Raw genomic sequence first — 18,808 nt, forward strand, 5'->3', positions numbered from 1 at the left:
AGAGAAACCTTGTCTTGAACCCCACCACCCCAAAAAATAAAATATAGTGAATATTTAGAAATATAGCATCCTGAATAGGGCAAGGAAGAAAAATCTTTGTCTTGACTTGCCAAGCTATGGTGAAGACCAGCAATTGCTCAATACATATGTGCGTAGTGAGGTTTCTCTTGGCTGGCAGAGAGTATTTGGTGGATGCTGGACCATCTCGGAAAATTCATGGACTCAGGAGCATGAATCAGCTCCATGACATGGCTCTGAGGGACCTGGAAAGAAGGGTGAAATGTTTCTGGCCCTGTAGTTTAGACATGTCCACATGTGGCTGATGAATTAAAGACCCTCAAGGAAGCTGGTGTTATGGGGAGAGCAAGGAAGTCTGGCAGCCTGGAAAGAGGCAGGGGCTCTTGGTACAGAGGCCACTAGCCTGTGTTCTCTTGTTTTCTTCTCCCTGAACTAGAGCCAAAGAGGAAGTATGAGTCACTGTGCAAAGTTGACCAAATAATCATCAGAAAGTATGTGTGTGTGCATATACATATATGTATCTGCGTGCGTGAGTGCGTGTGCTTGCGCATGGATGCATTGTATGTAGGTGTGTGAAGAAGGTTGGGGACCACGTGGGTAAGTTTTCATGAGCAGTCAAGTGCAGGATATCCAGCAGTTAGCCTGCACACACAGGTTATTTGGCAACCAGAACAAACACTTTGCTGTTATTTCTGTTACCTCTGCTGTTCTTGTAAGGTTTCTTTTGTCTCGATGTCTGTGTGTGTAAGTGGGTGGTAGGGGTGGGTGTTTGTGTATGAGTGTGTCTGTGTGTTTGCATGAACGTATGTGTTGAGAACAGAGGTCAACCTTGGGTGTCATTCTTCCATCTTGTGTTTTAGGACAGGGTCTCTCACTGCCCTGGAATTCATAAGTAGACTAGACTAGAAGGGCTGGCATCCTCTGAGGTGTAGCACACTCTGCCTGCCTGGATCTGGAATTACAAGAACACGTCACTAAGCCTGGCATCTCCCCTCCTCGCTGTTGGTTCTAAACATTGAACTCACACCCTCAAGCTTACTTCAAAGCAAATACTTTACTGACTGAATCAGCTCCCTGTCTCATGTTTTTCTCTATTTATCTTCTACTTAATTTCAATTTGATTTTATATGAGACAATAAAGTAGATTTGTTCCCCTTTTGGGTTTAGAAAGAAAAACCAATTTTCAGGATACATTTGAAAAAGGTTAAATAAAACCTGAACGGTTTTAAACTTGAGAAAAGTTTTAAAGGCAATTGTATCTTAAAGCTGAATTTTTATGAAAAACAAACAAACAAACAAACAAACAAAAAAAAACCTTGGGCACTAATATCTTTTTTTTAAATTTAGTAAGATTGTGAGAATCTTGAAGAGATTAATATATTATTGAAAGTAGTAATTTTAATAGTTTTAAGCTCATGTTCAAAGATAAAATTGGGCTAATTTTCAAGAGACATCAATCTTCATTTCTCAGGAAATCATAGGGATTAAATTAACTTCAGGCAGCCACTCTTATTATTTGAAGATAATAGGAGTATGTTGCGGCGTGGAGGGGAAGGAAAAATGATGTATATTCTAGCAAGAGATTCACAGTTGAAACATCTTTCACCTATCTCTCTTGAAGCAATTTATATTTTCAAAGCATGCCCCCACCCCATGCAGCTTCCATTACTATTTGATTTAAAATCCAGGGCTAGAATGTTTTTTTTTAGAATTGGAAGAAAGAATTTTTTTTTCTTTTAATGGAGTGCATAGCACGCCAGTTCTAAAGAAAATACTGTTACATGTGAGGAACTCCGAATATTGAAAAGCCAGTTCCGTTCTTTCCTTGGATATATTTCAGGGCCCTGTCTTGACTTCTTTATGGGATTAAACCCTGGAAAGAACAGTAATGTCACACTCACTCCTCGGTGATGATGGTAAAGCAGTTTTCGTCAGTGAAAAAGAACACCGCATTTTCTTCAAGAGCTTTCCAGAGTTAGAGCAATGTAGAAAGCCTGTCTACAGGTATACCACCTACAGAGCAACCATGGTCTCTCTTTCCTGAACTGGCTGGGCTTACCTTGAATTTTAGTCACCGAGAGCTTTCTTTAGTTCTGAGGTGGCCAGGACCCTAGACATTGAGGATGGGAGACTGTTGGTGGTCTGCCTGGCTGGACTGTCTGCCTACAGATTCATATTATTGGCTGTGACTCAAGTTACATGCATACATTTCTAAGCCTTTCTTGATGTGATCCTAAAGTAAACAAACAAAAAATATCATAAGGTCCAAAGTAAAAGGAGAAGAAAATATGATCTAGTTTACTATGCAAAGAAATTCTTATAAAATTGTTGGCATTTATCCTGAAATGGTGTTTCTACTGTTTGGGGCAGAAGGAAGAAGTGACATAAAGTCTTTCCGGGGAAGAAGTGGAGTTGTGACATTTTTTTTAATTTATTATTTTTTTAATTTTTTATTTAACTTTTATTAATTACACTTTATTCATTTTGTATCCCCCCATAAGCCCCTCCCTCCTCCCTTCCTGATCCTACCCTCCCTCCCCCTTCTTCACGCATGCCCCTCCCCAAGTCCACTGATAGGGGAGGTCCTCCTCTCCTTCCTTCTGATCCTAGTCTATCAGATCTCATCAGGAGTGGCTGCATTGTCCTCTACTGTGGCCTGGTAAGGCTGCTCCCCCCTCAGGGGGAGGTGATCAAAGAGCAGGCCAATCAGATTATGTCAGAGGCAGTCCCTCTTCCCATTACTATGTAACCCACTTGGACATTGAACTGCCATGGGCTACATCTGTGCAGGGGTTCTAGGTTATCTCCATGAATAGAGATTTTATGTGAACCAAATTCAAAGACAAGAACATGAAGAAAGGCTGATGACCGAGTGTTTGAGACGGTTACTATATCAGCACTTGTTAACTCTGACGCAGTTTCTAGTTTGACCAGGATAATTTAAAGAAGCTGTTGGAAAATGTGCATCTAAAGCATGGTGTTTCGCTGCTCTGTAACTCAGCAGTGAAACAAGAGCCCAGAGACACAACTTTTGTGCAACGGAAAGAGGAGGAAAATGATTTAGACTCATTGTGCATGGAAACAGAAGGTTTCTTGATTTAGAGTGATAGGTATGTCATGTCTGTATTTAAATTTTGGCCCCAGAAGCAGTTTTACTGCTTCTATGAATATGAATAAACTTCCATTCAAAAAGGTAATTTAAAAATACCCACCTCAGTGGAATGGCAATACAGATTAAGCACATTCGGCCATGTTAAACACTGACACTTTATTTCACAGGAGACAATTATTTAATGTAACTGTGACTGAAACAAGGTATTTGTACAATCTATTGTGTAATTAAAAAATGTATATAAATATCCCAACTCATCAGTCAGAAATGTTTGATCTAGGTCTAATTGTGAGGAAACATTTAGACAAGCCCAACAGGAGAGATAAAACAAGCAAAGCCAAGGAGATATTGTAGACATGTGACAATACAGTTGACTCTGCAGTCACCATGCTTTCTCCGCCCAGATTCAACCAACTTTAGACTGTTTATTGGACAAAGACTCGAACCTGCATAGGACAAGAAACTTTCTTTTCTTGTTTCATTTCTTAAACAAGACAGTGTAGTACCTTGAATGAAGTATAAATGAAGCGTTTATATTGTATTATCTATAGCACCCAGAGGTCTAAAGCACACTGGAGGTGTAACATGCTTCACCCCATGGAAGACACTGGAGCATCCTTGACCATGGTACCCATAGGCTTCTGGAAATAGCTCCCCGATGGATATGAGTGATATGCCACGCAGAAAGTAGTGGTTGATCCTTCACTGGAGCCTAGACTTTAGATGAAATTCAGTAGATTCTCTAGACCAGAAACGACATTATTGAGACAGTTAGGGAAATCAGAACTGTAAAGGTTTTTAAGAAGAATAATCCATATTTTAAACAGACATGTAGTTTAGACAACGAGTGGATTATTATCACTAATTTGAAACACTCTGGCATGGGCAAAATTCCAGGAAAATGGATGAAAGTTCTAAATTAATGAACTTGTCCACATTTTTTTTTAAAAATGTGTATGAGTGTTTTGTCTGCATGTGTGCAAATACACCACGTGATTTTTGGTACCCTCAGGGACCAGAAGAAGGCGTTAGATTCCCTGGAATTGGAGCTACAGACAGTTGTGAACTACCATGTCGGTGCTGAGAATTAACCCGGGGTCCTCCGCAAGAACAGCCAGCGTTCTTAACTGCTCTGTTGTCTCTCTGCTCCATGTGCACATTTTTCAGAGCATTTTACAACGAAGTAAAAACATGCCTGAGTATGGGTTTTGGGGTTAGAACATGCTTTTCATTATGGCACTTAGCATTCGGTCTCAGGGACCTGCCGGTGACTTCCTCACAGCTCACCACCCCCGTCTTTTTTCAGAGTGGAAGAAACTACGCATTTAGCTCTCTGGGAGAGGCCCTGAGCCATTCCACACCCACCAGCCTAACTCTTCTGTTGCCTGTTCTCAGGTTGATACACAGGATTCTGATTTCCTCATAGGTAATTGAAGCTCTAATGATATCCTTTATTTAGTTTTTTTTTTTCCCTTTGTGTAGATCATCATCATCAGACCTGGACTGAGAAGCTTCATAACATTTTGGTATGTAACTAGAAACTCTCTGAAGCTAGCTCTTTCTCTGAGTGACATTTATAATCTGAAAACCCCATTTTCCACTGTGTTATTCTCATTTATGAGCCAAATCAGAATAAACTAAGAAATTTGTTCCCAGGCTAACATGGAAATATAATACAATTGGTCAATTTCCAACTCCAGTTACCTTTGGATTTCCCCTGAAAATGGAGTCTGGATGGTGTTTATTTTACATGGAACAGATTGATTATTTATTTATGGGTTAATTATTTTATTATCCTCTCAATCTGAGTAAAGCTTACTGTGACTGGTTAAGCATAGGATCATATAATGGGGAGATTTTATTTTTTAAGCAAGTGTGGGCTTAGATGCCCAGATGCAAGTTAGATGTTCTAAAAATGAGTATTTATTGTTATACATTTATTAATAATTAAGAGAAAATTAGTTATAATATGAAAGCATAACAATGTAAAGATATCCCTATATATGAAATTCAACCCTAATGACCTGCCCAAGGTTCTGTGATTATAGGTGTAAGTTCTTTTGCTATCCTTTTGATTTTTGATTTATAAAATGACTTAAGAAAGATTATATACCTAAGCTCCCAACTGTGTTATAAAACCCCTTATTGGTTAAATGTTTTTTTTTTTTTTTTTAAGGATGAACCATCATTCTCAGTTTTCAGGGGAATGCAAGAAATATATTGCTTTCAGAGTTATCTATCAAAGGCACCTTCTTTTGTGACTGCGGATAAGGCTAAAGTTGTGGTCATTGTTTAGAATGTCTTAGTCTGTTAATTTTCTCTTAGACCCAGGAAACAATAATATTCAGGAGTTTCTCTGGTAGGCAGTTTCTACTAGTTCCAAGCGTATGGCTCCTGTCTTTGAAGCGTTACAACCGCTCTCTTTCAGTGGCAAGCATCATCCCCCTTTCATTCTGTAGTAACTAAAGCCATGGTGGTGCTAGGCGTCCCACCCAATGGTATGACAGTCAGGTGTGGTGTATGGCTCAGGTGTGCGGATATCTTCAAATATATAGTCTTAATGTTTTGACATGTGTATAAGAGATTGGCATTAAATTTTTTTTTTGTTTTATACGTATATGTGTAACTGAACGTTTGTATGGGTGTCACGTACATGCAGGTGCCATGGAGGCCAGAAGAGGGCACCAGATCTCTAGGAGCTGAAGCTACACGTAGTTGTGTCTTGCCTTGTATGGGTGCTGGGAGCCAAGCCTGTGTCCTCTGCAAGAGTCCAAGTGTTCTCTCTTTTTTTCTTCCTTTATTTATTTAATTTATTTATTGTTTTATTAATTACAGTTTATTCACTTTGTATTCCAGCTGTAGCCCCCTGCCTCATTCCCTCCCAATCCCACCCTCCCTCCCTCCCTCTTCTCCTCCCATGCCCCTCCCCCAGTCCACTGATAGGGGAGGTCTTCCTCTCCTTCTATCTGATCCTAGCCTATCAGGTCTCATCAGGACTGGCTGCAGTGTCTTCCTCTGTGGACCAGAAAGGCTGCACCCACCTCAGGGGAAGGTGATCAAAGAGCAGGCCACTGAGTTCATGTCAGAGACAGCCCCTGTTCCCCTTACTAGGGAACCCACTTGGATATTGTATCAAGTGTTCTTAACTATTGAGCAATTTCCTTACCCCCATAGGCATAGTTTTGATGAGATTGTTAATAGGATTTAGATTTTTGCCTTCATTGGTAAAGAATGCCTTATAAAATTGGATGTTGTATCAAGTGATTTAAATAATACTTTTCATATTTATACTTTCACTGATGGCTTACAAAATTGGTTTCCTAAGGTATTGATGGAAATGAACAATTTAACCATCTTCAAAAGTCAAGGACTTTTTTTAGTAAAATCTGTAGGTGAGACGCCTCTCCATTCTGGAAAAAAAAAATCCATTTAGTTAGAGCCTGGCTCATCATCAGATAAAGGTACGTTACAGAGGAGCTTCACTGATTGGAAAACTGGATTGGATGGCTCCCAAATCTCTTGTTACGTACAACCTTGAGTTACTGTGAAGTAACAGCTGGCTGTCCCACTGATGACCAAACTGGATAATTTAATTTTAAAAAGTATTGTCAAGAGGCTCATCTTGCAGAGCAATCAGACACGTTATAAGGGTGGAGAAAGTAGACTCTGGAACCCAACCTGTGGGTTGTGACTCCTTTGGGGTCAAAAGACCCTTTCACAGGATTTGCTTATCAGATCTCCTGTGTATCATACATTTACACTACGATTCATAATGTAAGTAGCAACTTACAGTTAAGAAGTAGCAACAAAATAACTTTGTGGTTGGGGTCACTGCAACATGAGGAACTGCATTAAAGGGTCACAGCGTTCGGAAGGTTGAGGACCGCTGCTCTGTATGCTGCTGGCTATGACTGAATCTTGTCCAAGACATATTTTTAGCTGTGCCGTCCTGGCCTTTGGCACCTTTACATGACTGATTTTCTTTTTCGAAAGTTATTGTTGTGGGGGAGGGGGATTTTCCGTCACAGGTGTATGGAGGTCAGACAACGTGTCTCCATTTTGATGGGATGGAAAGGGGCGTGGCTAGTTCCCCTTACGGCTGGAACAGGGGTTAGTGAATTAGTGCGGGCACAGTGTTTAGAGCACGCCTGGCGTGCCGCAGAGCGCTGACAGGTGAATGTCAGCAGCGGGAAGAATAGCTCTTCCAGGCTGTTGTGCATTTAATGCCGATTTCGCCAGGTCTCCGGCCTTTAAGAGTAGAGTGAACCTGGTGGTGAGTTTTGCACATTCTTAATAGCTCTTTCCTCGGGTGTCATTATGGGCCATTCTGGTTCCATCTGAAACCAATGTGAAGGCAACATGTGGCCTCTTTCCCGCTTCCCACTTACGCCCACACATGCCTGTCACTTGGCACTAGCTCCTGTCACTGTAGCTCCCGTCTCCCGTCTTCCTCTCATTGCCTCCCCAGGATGTTCTGCAAACATTGAAATAACTTGGGATCATAGTTTACGAAAACGTTTTTAATATATATATATATTAACTGATTGCTTCCAAGAGAAAGACTGGAGGTAGCCACTGAGCTAATGAAATGTCCTTCAGTCAATCAAAAATATTTTAGCGATTTCCTTCCTTACTGGAGGTCAGTTAGTGGTGAAGGGAGCTCGCTCTCCCAGGCTTGGTTCCCAGTCTGAGCATGTGTAGCGGGAGCCAGCAATTCATATTCAGTTCTCACTCACACGTGTCTAGGTTTCTCAGCCCGTGATTATTTTGAGTCCTTCCCGACATTCTTAAGCATGAAATGCCTGTCTAATTATTTTGATATATTCCTCCTGGGCAGCGAATATTGTGGGTTTGTGAGAATGCCATTGTGAACACAGGAGTATGTTTTCCCTCTTCTGTCTTCCTCGTTGTATCTCTCAGTGTTATGTTCTGTGATCTACTTAATTTGATTTATGTTACCAAGTGAGTTAGGGCGCCAGCACACTCTCTCCAGAGCAGAATCTGTGGGGCCAAGTCTCATTCCTTTAATAGAGAAACAACTTTGACTCCAGGGTTTCTTGACCTATTTAAAAATAAACCCTGTGTGAAAATCTTGTGTGCTGGTTGTAAAGAAGGGATGGATGACCACATATTTTTTTTTTGAAGGTGCCTTTTTTTTTTTTCTTCACAAACTATGATATTATGAACAGGAGTGAGGACAGTTAGGTTATAAAGCAAGAACTGGCAAGCTTGAGACGTAGATTGTTCCTAAAAAACAGAATCTGCAAGCTGTTTGGGTTGTCTAGATGGCAGATTAACATTGAGTGGTTATTTTTTTTTTCTAGTGAACAAAATTTTTTCCTTCCTATATTTTAGTTCAAAAACATGAAAATAGCTTTCTAAGGCATAGAATCCAATTGCAAGAATGATGAGGTGTTAGTTGGAAATATCAAAATTGTTTGAAGTAATTTCTACAGATGAGTAGCCCTATTTTAACCCCCCTGGGAAAAATTTCTGTACCACTTTGTAGTCAGCGAGAAGCTGGAAAAGGGAGAGTAAAGTTCTCAGGGTTCAAAAAGTTTCTTCTTCTCTGGCATTCCCATTGCTGTTCAGCTTGTTTTCCTCTGTAGAAACATTGACACTGTTCCCAATAAAATCACAAAGAGGGAGCTAACTACCTTGGGTACTAGGTTACACAGGAAAAATATAAACAGATCTTAACAAAATCTCAGGACGTTTGTTAATAATTAGTAAGCCACAAGGAACACTGGGTAGATGCCTTGCAGTGATATTGAAATTAAGCTCTAGATCTGAAAAGCTCAATGCCACAAACCTTTATTTCTTATCCACTCGGTGTGGATAAGGCAGTGTGCCAGTTGGTGAGGAGGGGAGGGAGTCCCAGCTTTGGAGCCCATCAAGGATATGACTGAGGCCAACTCTGCCATCTTGTGGCATCATCTTGTCAGTAAGTGACCTGAGGGGTTTGCGCCCCGGGGAAGACAGTATGGGGCATGCTAGCCTTCTCTAAACTGTGACACACATAACCTCTGCCAGGACATTTGTGTAGTCACTCACTCTGCCTTTCCTAACACACAGGAAGCTCAGGGAGGAGAGAACGAGGTAGAGGCTTCAGGAGTCCCTTATTCTTTGGTGACATTTGCTGTAAAACGTTTGCATCTATATGTAACAACTTTGCCAACTCCTTATACCTCTCAGTTCTCATGCTTTACACAGTAGCTGAGTGATTTGAATATTTTAGTGATAATGTCACACATAAACATTTATTTATTTTTATTATTTATGTGTGTAGATGTGAGCTTGCCTGAGTTTATGTGCGCCACCACATGTAGGAGCCAGGGGAGGACAAGAGAAAGCACGGGTTATCTGGATCCAGGCAGTTGTGAACCTGTTCTCTGCAAGAGCAGAGTACCAGCCCCTAATTTCACATTTTTTAATTGTTTTTTTTTGAATTTTTATTATTAGTTACATTTCATTAACTCTGTATCCCAGCTATATCCTGCTCCCTGATTCCCTTCCGATCCCACCCTTCCTCTCCTCCCTGCCCCTTTCTAAGTCCACTGATAGGGGAGGATCTCCTCCCCTTTCATCTGACCCTGTTTTATCAGGTATCTTCAGGACTGGCTGCAAAGTCCTCCTCTGTGGCCTAACAGGACTGCTCCTCCCTTGTGGGGGGAGGTCAAAGAGCCTGCCATTGAGTTCCTGTCAGAAATAGTCCCTCTTCCCCTTACTATGGGAAACCAATTGGTTACTGAGCTACCACGGGCTACAACCGAGCAGAGGGTCTAGGTTATATCCACTCATGGTCTTCGGTGGAGTGTCAGTCTCAGAAAAGACCCTGTGCCCAGATATGTTTGGTCCTTGTGGAACGCCTATCCTTTCCACGTCATACAAACTCCCCCTTCTTTCATATGAGTCCTGCACTCTGCTGAAGGTTTGGTTATGAGTTTTAGTATCTGCTTCGATACACTGCTAGGTAGAGTCTTTCAAAGGCCCTCTGTGGTAGGCTCCTGTCCACTTGTTTTCTCCTACGTTCAATGCACATCCCATTTGTCTTTCTAAATGAGGATTGATCATCTTACCCCAGGTCCTCTTTGTTTATCTTCTTTAGGTATATAGATTTCATTATGTTTATCATATCTTATAGGTCTATATAAGTGAGTATATACCGTTTGTCTTTCTCCTTCTGGGATACTTCACTCAGAATGATCTTTTCTAGATCCCACCATTTGCCTGCAAATTCCACTAATTTCACAGTTTTAACTTACTGAATTTAATAGGAACAGATTATAAAGAAGGATTACTGAGAAAGAACATTTGTGTTTACTTCCATGAAATGTGAAAGTAAGAGGCTTTGTCCATTCTAGCTAGTATTCCATCCTTAAGCCCCAAGCACTGTGCTTGCTTGGTGACTGAACACTGAAGGCAGAGTCCCATCCTCAGTCCCCTAGTGGAATTCCATTCCATGCTTGTTCCTGTGTCAGACAGTGGGCCTAGGATGGACAGTACCACTGAGATGGGGAAAGGGACTTCTTGAAATAAAAGGAGCTGGTCAGGTTAAAACAGAAATGAGATGTTTTTTATGAACATTGAGAGATGTAGGTCTGCATGAAATAGCTTTGGGACTGTGAGTGGAGGGAGGCTGCAGGCCTGAGACCCGACTGACTCTTCTACTTGCTCGATTCTGAGTTTTAAGCTCATAGAATTTGCTTTACATGGTATAATAGATACGCATACCTGGAAGGGCTATAGGACCTATAATTTTCTCTGATTTCCTGGATACATTTTTAAAATTTCAATTAGAATTTTGACTTTTACTGACCAATCATGCAAAAAAGTAAGATCTGATACACACACACACGCGCACACACACACACACACACACACACACACACGTATATGTTTCAGGATCTATTCTCAGATGCTAGATTGGTGGGCAATGTGTCCACATTAAATTAATCAATACATATATTATTTGGTTTATCTTTAGTTTTAACCCATATCCAAATGTAATTTTTTGAGTTAATGATTCTAAGTTGAACAATTGACAAATTATGAGTTGTAACTGGAAAGTTTTTGTTTATATTTTATCTCATTAGTCTTGTTGGAGTTCTATTTTATTACATTTTCTCAGCTTTTGTTGTTATTAATTTTCTTCATAGCTTTCCTCATTGATTTCTGCCTTTATTATAGTTATTTTTTCTTGGCTTTACTGTTTTGTTACTGTTCTAATTTCATAAACTGAATCATATTTGTCTTATTATTTCTAGCTTTTCAATAAATACTTTTGAAGCATAAATTTCCCACTAGAATATATTAATCATGTCCCTAAGTTTTTACATGTATTTCAATGAAGGTAAATTCAAAATATTTCCCATTTCAGTTACTTTTAGTTTATATATGGGCCAGATTGCTTCCAGGACACAGACATTTAAGCTACAGGGGCTCAGGGAGTTGGCTCAGTTTGTGAAGTGCCTGAATTCTATCCCCAGGACGCACGTACAAGCCAGGCATGGTGCCATGCACCTGTAAACCCAGCACTGGGGACAGAGGTGGGGGCAGGCCCAGGCAGAGCCTGAGGACCCTTTAGCCAGTCTAGTTGGAGCCTGGAGCCCCGTGTTCAATGAGACACCCCATCTCAAAAACTGAGGTTAAGAGCAATGAAAGACTTCTGAAGCTGACCTGCAGCCCCACCAGCACATACATGTGTCTGTGCACTGGCACACATACACGGACACACATGTGTATACCCCAAACGCCACAAAAATTAAAGTGTACAAGCTAAACCTTCATTATTGATTCATTTAACTGGTAGATTTTGGTTAGAGAAAATATTCTGAGGCCAGTGTGTTTAAAAACAAACGTCTGTGCTGGACACGAGTGTGTTTTCTGTCTATTTCTAACCGTGGAGTTCTACTTATCTTAAGGGTCTGCATTCACTAGCTGCCGTATGCATCTCTGGTCCTTTCTTTCCCCTCAAACTATTTGTTTTGGAGAGTTATACAGCCATCATTGAGTTCTTTATACGTCTCTCCAGTTCTAAGGTTCTGCTTCACAGGCTTCATGTTCTGGCGAGGAGGTGAAGGGCAGGTGCCCTGGTTTAAGTTTTGTAGCTTGTAACATATTGGTTTATCAGTGATATCTGGAAAATTGTTATTAGCTTGAAACATGAAACGTGACCCTTATTTGAAACCATGTCAAAAATCAAGTGCTCATTGATGATAGAAATAATATGGAAGGGGATACAAACAAACAAGCAAACCAAAAGGTCTAGAAGACAAGATAGATGTTGTGGGGACATTATGGTACTAGGATATGTTTACAATCACTATAAACGGAAAAAAATGTTTTTTTTCAGATAAGTGTTTTTCTAGACATTTTATTTTCATGCCATTTCTTGTATGAGGAACTGTTACTAAATTTAATATAATGACCATGTATTTGGTAATTTTCTATATTTACATGTTAATTTTAATACTATATGTAAGGATTTTACATGTTGAATTCTATACTTTGAAAATATCTGGTCTTAATTTTTTTAAGATTTATTTATTATTATTTATACAGTATTCTGCTTGCATGTATGCCTACACAGCAGAAGAGGGCAACATCTCATTGTAGATGGTTAATAGTCACCACGTGGGTGCTAGGAATTGAACTCAGGGCCTTTGGAAAAACAGCCAGTGCCCTTTACTTCTGAGCCATGTCTCCAGCCCTTAATTCTTCTTCTTCTTTTTTAGTCATCATAGCTTTTACTAATTCTTTTTACCAGTGTTATGTTATGCTGTTAGATCACAGTAATTAGCATCTTTGGCTTATTCCCATTATCAAAGGAGAAGGTCTCAACACTTGTTCATCATCGGTGTCACGGAGGAATGAGGAACCTCCTTTCTGAAAATGGCCCATGTCAGGAATCTGGGGAAGGCCTGCTTGGCATTTATCCTTGGCTCTCTCTCTGTTGCCTGGGTGACTGTAGCTGGAAGACTGACTTCTGAGATCATGGTTTTAGTTGTGCCCCTGGGGCCTAGGGTCGCTGGGCTTCTTCCTTGTATGGCGTTTCAGCCACCCAGGCCTGTATCCAAAGCTTGGGTCTGTCTACAGGGCATTCTTAGAATATTTGGACTTTGAAATTAAGTTCAGCTTTCACTAGAGGGCACGGGCTCTGTCAGATGTACAATCTTACGAGTGGTAACAAGGGAAAGGTTTGAACCCAAGAATTGTGCACACAAGGAAAGGAAAGAAGGGAGTGAGGAAAGGTGAAAGACCCAGGAAAATTCCTTGAGGCTGTGAGTTCCAGACCTGCCTGAAAAACATATAGGGACCCTCAAATACACAAAGTAAGTAAAATCAAAGAAATAAAATCCCAGAAATTTGAACCTACAAGATCAAACAAATTGCAATTAGATTTATCTGTGCCATTAAAACCAATTAGTAATATAAACTTTTGACACAACCATACTTTAACACTAGGGTCATAGGGGAAAAACATATTTAAAAAGACCTGGTGACTTTTACTTTTGAGATTAAATGGAATTAGGGGAGGCAAGGAGAGAGAGTGAGTTGCAAGCTAAAGGCTGGGCGTGGGCACAGAGGGAAAGTGAGGGCAAGCGAGCGTGCAATGAAAGGAGTGATCAAAGGTGGACCCCTTGTGGAGCTCCTATCCTTTCCCCAGCAGACTAACTCCCCTTCTTTCTTATGATTCCCTGTACTCTGCCAAAGGTTTGGTCATGAGTCTTTGCTTTGAAAACACTGCTAGTTAGAGTCTTTCAGATGCGCTCAGTAGACTCCTGTCATACGTTCAATGCACATCCCATGGACTGACATTCAACCAAGGACCATGTATGGATATAACCTAGAACCTCCACTCAGATGTAGCCTGTGGTAGCTCAGTAACCAATTGGTTTCCCAAAGGGAGGGGAACAGGGACTATTTCTAACAGGAACTCGATGACTGGCTCTTTGGTCTCCCCACCCCCGAAGGGAGGAGCAGTCCTGTTAGGCCACAGAGGAGGGCTTTGCAGCCAGTCCTGAAGATACCTGATAAAACAGGATCAGATGAATGGGGAGGAGGTCCCCCCCATCAGTGGACTTGGAAAGGGGCACGGTGGAGATGAGGGAGGGAGGGAGGGAGGGACTGGGAGGGAATGAGGGATCGGGACACGACTGGGATACAGAGTTAATAAAATGTAACTGATAAAAAAAAAAAAGATAAAAAAAAAAAAAAAGGTGGACCCATCGAAGCCAAGGGGCCCACAGGGAGCCAGGTGGAAAATAAAACCATTTTTGCTTTCGCCTAACTGCAAATCAGAATAAATCAACCCATAGACAAATGGAAAATCTCACACACAACGTCTGTGAAGAGGTGAAAACAGAAGTCGGCACACATGCAGACAGGGAAGGGGGGGGAAAGGCGGCTGTCAGCTGTAATCGCTCGGTGCTCTGCTTCACAGTGTCTGTATGACTTCCTGAGACCCGATTCAGTAAGGCGGTCAAAGTCAAAAGAAAAAAAGAACAAAGACTTTCTTCAGAAATAAACACAAAATACGCTTCTTCAGAAAATTCTGTTTCGTGTTTTATGGTTCCAGTAGCTGGGAAGGTGCTATCTGGAGCTCAGCCGCATGTGAACGGTAATAAAACTTGTACTTCCACATGTTGCCACTAGGTGTCTCTTTTCATACACGCTGTGACCACAGAGGAAGCTATGATGTCGCTGAAGGCATTGGCTTATATGTATTGTATTAGAAAAACAAAACAAACAAACAAACAAAAAATCTGAATTTTGGAAGATGTGAAGAATGTCTTTAGTCCTGAAGAAATAAAAAGGTCTCTTAACTCTTGTTTTAGAGCTTAGGAGACACCAGCATTCACTTGGCAGCAAATAAAAAACTCAGGTCCCTGCGTTGGTGATGCTGATAGAGCAGAAGACAGAGGTGCTAGACTTCAGAGCCTGCCCAGTTAGGATTTCAGCTGGGAACTCAGCCCAACTGCTCTTAAAGGAAACCCCTGGAAGGCTACGCGATGCCAGAATAGTCCATGTTTGGCTCTCCAGTGACTCTAAGGAGTTTATATCTTCCTCACAAAATTCCAGGCTGTGACATCTCATCTGTGATCCCATGTGCAGCCATCTACATCTGCACGTGATAACTGTGGTCGTGTTGGGCACCTTATCAATGAACTGCTTGCCTACCTCTCCTCATTCCAAATCAGAGGTGAGGTCTACATAAATCCACAGATAGTTATCAGCCTCCTGGATATCTGAGCTTGCTGATGCTGGAGTCATCCGTCTGTAAGAGTGTGTTGGGATTTACTGTTCACAGAAAATTCAAGCTTGCTGCAAAGAAGGAGGAAAGGCAGACAATACTGAAGGAGGCAAGAGAGCTGGTGACTAAAGGGCCCTGGGCCTCAGATCTGAAGACCTGAGTATGAATCTCACTGTCTAACCAGCTAATGTTAATCCTGAGATTCTCCAGAGAAAAATCAAATCCACCATTTTGGGCCAAATTTGAAAGCAAACTTTATTAAACATTAAATACTGATCAAGAGATAGATTTTGGTCAGAACCACTCCCTGGAATTTTCCAGCTAAATGGCCCTGAGACATGTGATCTAGGGATTTATTAAGAGAAACCTATAGGCTACTATGTTTTCCCATGAGGTTTTTGTTTTATTCTAAGAAGTACAGCCCCCAGCATTCCAGGAGGTTACCTGGTCTGGGGCAGGTGGGGCGCACAGGTTAATTTTGGGTATTTCAATAACTCTGAAAACTAGTCAGTGGTACCTGTCAGCAAGGTGGTGTCTTCCTTCCTCACATGCTGGGCGTGGCACCACACAGGTTTGCAGTGAAGCCCGGGGAAAGACTGTGAGAGCACTGCTAGGGATCATTCCAAGGGCATCCTGGAGGAACGGCCCCAATCTTGACAAGGCAGCCTTTCCCTGACCATCCACGCAGGCTTAGCTCTGCATGGGCTCCACTCTCTGCACAAACAATCCTCGGACACTCACGTTGCAAAACCACAGAGCTCATCAAGGGGAGAAAAGAACTAACCAGACAAAAGAGGAATTTCGGTTTCAACTCCAGAACAACGTGTGCAAGATACTAGTAGATTTAAACTTGGTTTTCCCTCAGTTGCAACCGCTGTCCCCTGCCCTCCTGCTAACACTGTTCACTGCTGTGAAGGGCTATGGAGTCAAAGGATATCAAGGCTGAACTGAAGTGTTTGGCTGCCTCAAAGCATGCACACGCTTTCCAGATTTCACCAAGGAGAAAAATAACTCTTTTGTAGAGAAAAAAACTTGATCATTGTTCCTGTGGCGAGGAATCCTGGGGAGGGGAATGAAAAGCTAAAAAACAAAAACAAAAACAAAAAACAAAAAACAAAAAACAAACAAACAAACAAAAAACTAAACAGAGGATGTCATATGCTATGCGTGGCCCACCTTAGAGTCTATTTGTTCTTTAACCCCAAAGGCTGCAGTGAAACAAACTTAGTGCTCTCTACCATGGTAGGAATAGGAGGGGATCATTGAGTCAGCAGTGGACCTGGGAAGCGTTTACTTGTCTGCTGACCATGGTTTCTGTGGCTCTCCGTGGTTTTGAACTCCATTTCTTATGCACCTCAGAGCACAGGTGCAGTGTAAACCTTTGAAGACACTCCTGGGATTCCCATCCCTTCATACTGGACTTAAGCACACAGTAAGTCTGGATCTTAGGGTGACGAGTTCTGAGTTCTTTGGGTCTGGAGCCAGCATCAGAGAAGGCAGAGCTACACACACACAAGCTGGATGCATTAGTGAACAAGGGCTCCCTGGGGCATGTTTGTGGTCACATATGCGCATGCTCTAGGGTTGCACTATAGGGACACTTTAGAGGAATTGTTCATCTAAGTAACTGTAGAGTCTTTAGGCTTACCAAGGTACTGATCTACCCTACACACCAGTGAAGGGAGTGGCCAAGTTCAAGGTGTAGGGGCTGGAAGAAGCTTCTGTTGGGGTACAACCACTGACAGGTACCCTGTTCCTTCAGATGAAAGGTGTGCTGTGGGTATAGACTTTAATCTTTGAGTTTGGAGTTCTGGAAGCTTGCAGAAGAACAAGCAATGCCTGTTGATGAGCAACTCAGAGGAGCCTCATGCCTCCCAGAAGAGCACGGCCAGCAGTCATTTGTGCTTGGTAGGTCCTTCTGTGTACAGCAGAGGAGGCTTGTTCAGGATCCCTTGCAGCTACGCTGTTATTACTCCAGTGATACGATCTGCAAAGTTTGTCACTGAATGCAGGCAGGGTCTCATGTATGTGAGATCTGTGTGCTTGAGTCTTGGTTGTCACAACTGACAGTGTCTGTGAGAAAGCATGGGGAAGGCGGGATGGGGCCTGTCAGTCTTCTCAGATGATGTATTCCTGGACTTTAATGATGTTGAAAATAAAGTAATTTTAAGCATCACAGTTTTTTTCCTGTTTTTATAAAAAAGCCTGTGATTTTCATAGCCATCTGTCAATTCCTCGCCACAGTGGAGAGAACAGAAAAGATATTCTACAAAGTGAGAGGAAAAGAAAAAACCAAAAAAGAGGATTTTCTGAAAAATGAGACTGACTGAACTGAGATTAAAAGAAAAAAAAAAGAAGAAAAAGGAAATAATGTGTATGAACTGCTTTTGTTTCTATCAGTTTCCTGAAGAAATGATCCCCAAACAACTTGCACCCCTGTGTTGACATGCATCCTAATGGCAGGTCACTCTGCATTTGCTTTCTTCACACCTGCTCTGCTGTGACAGGAGAAATTTCATGTTAATTGGCAAAACGAATGGATTATTTCATGTCCCATGCTTTTACACAGGAGCCAAGATGAGTGCTCTCTTTGCTTACTGTGGTGCCACTGTGATGGGCCATCAGCAGTACATGCCTGCTGATCAAATGCTCCTGGTGCCAGTCAAAGGAGAGGGTTCCTGCTGTAGGAACTGCATAGCGTTGACTGATGAGTCTTACACCCTAGAAGGAAGGATCCCTGCCCCGTTTCCTCTGTTCCATCCTGCATTAGTGATGCTGAGTGTGTTTACATTCCTGGACTTTCTATAATCCTGCCTGTTGCTCTTCCAGTGCCTTATCAAATGCTAGCATTGTGACTTCAGAGGTCAATGAGCTATAGCTAATCTGTGCTTTCAGAAGTTTGGCACTCTTATGAAAGAAGGGGGAGATAGAAAGACCTGGAGGGGACAGGAGCTCCACACTGTGAGCAACAGAGCCAAAGAAATCTGGGCCCAGGGGTCTTTTCTGAGACTGATACACCAACCAAGGACCATTCATGGAGATAACCTAGAACCCCTGCACAGATGTAGTCCATGGCAGCTCAGTGTCCAAGTGGGTTCCCTAGTAATGGGAACAGAGACTGTCTTTGACATGAACTCAGGGGCTGGTTCTTTGATCACCTACCCTTGATGGGGGAGCAGCCTTATTAGACCACAGAGGAAGACAATGCAGCCATTCCTGATAAGACCTGATAGGCTAGGGTCAGATGGAAGGAGAGGAGGACCTCCCCTATCAGTGGTCTTAGAGAGGAGCATTGGAGGAGAAGAGGAAGGGAGTGTGGGATTGGGAGGGGATGAGGGAGGGGGCTACAGCTGGGATACAAAGTGAATAAACTGTAATAACATAAAATGTAAAAATTAAAATTAAAAAGAAAGAGAGAAAAT

The 18,808-nt window shown here is 41.9% G+C and overlaps 1 protein-coding gene across 3 annotated transcripts in view; it reads left to right on the forward strand.

Moving 5' to 3' along the window:
* The window catches only part of Ipcef1 (interaction protein for cytohesin exchange factors 1), a 163,683-nt gene that overhangs the window by 36,064 nt on the left and 108,811 nt on the right, over positions 1–18,808 (forward strand). Inside the window, exon 1 of one of the 3 annotated variants that reach the window (XM_060373281.1) lies at positions 4,642–4,656. The exons of the other annotated variants lie outside the window; for them this stretch is intronic. The gene's annotated coding sequence lies outside the window, so the exon portion shown is untranslated. Of the gene's footprint in view, positions 1–4,641; positions 4,657–18,808 lie in introns of those variants that run through there. 3 annotated transcript variants of the gene reach the window in all.

The sequence above is a fragment of the Meriones unguiculatus genome, chromosome 20 (assembly GCF_030254825.1).
Source record: "Meriones unguiculatus strain TT.TT164.6M chromosome 20, Bangor_MerUng_6.1, whole genome shotgun sequence".
Lineage (NCBI taxonomy): Eukaryota > Metazoa > Chordata > Mammalia > Rodentia > Muridae > Meriones > Meriones unguiculatus.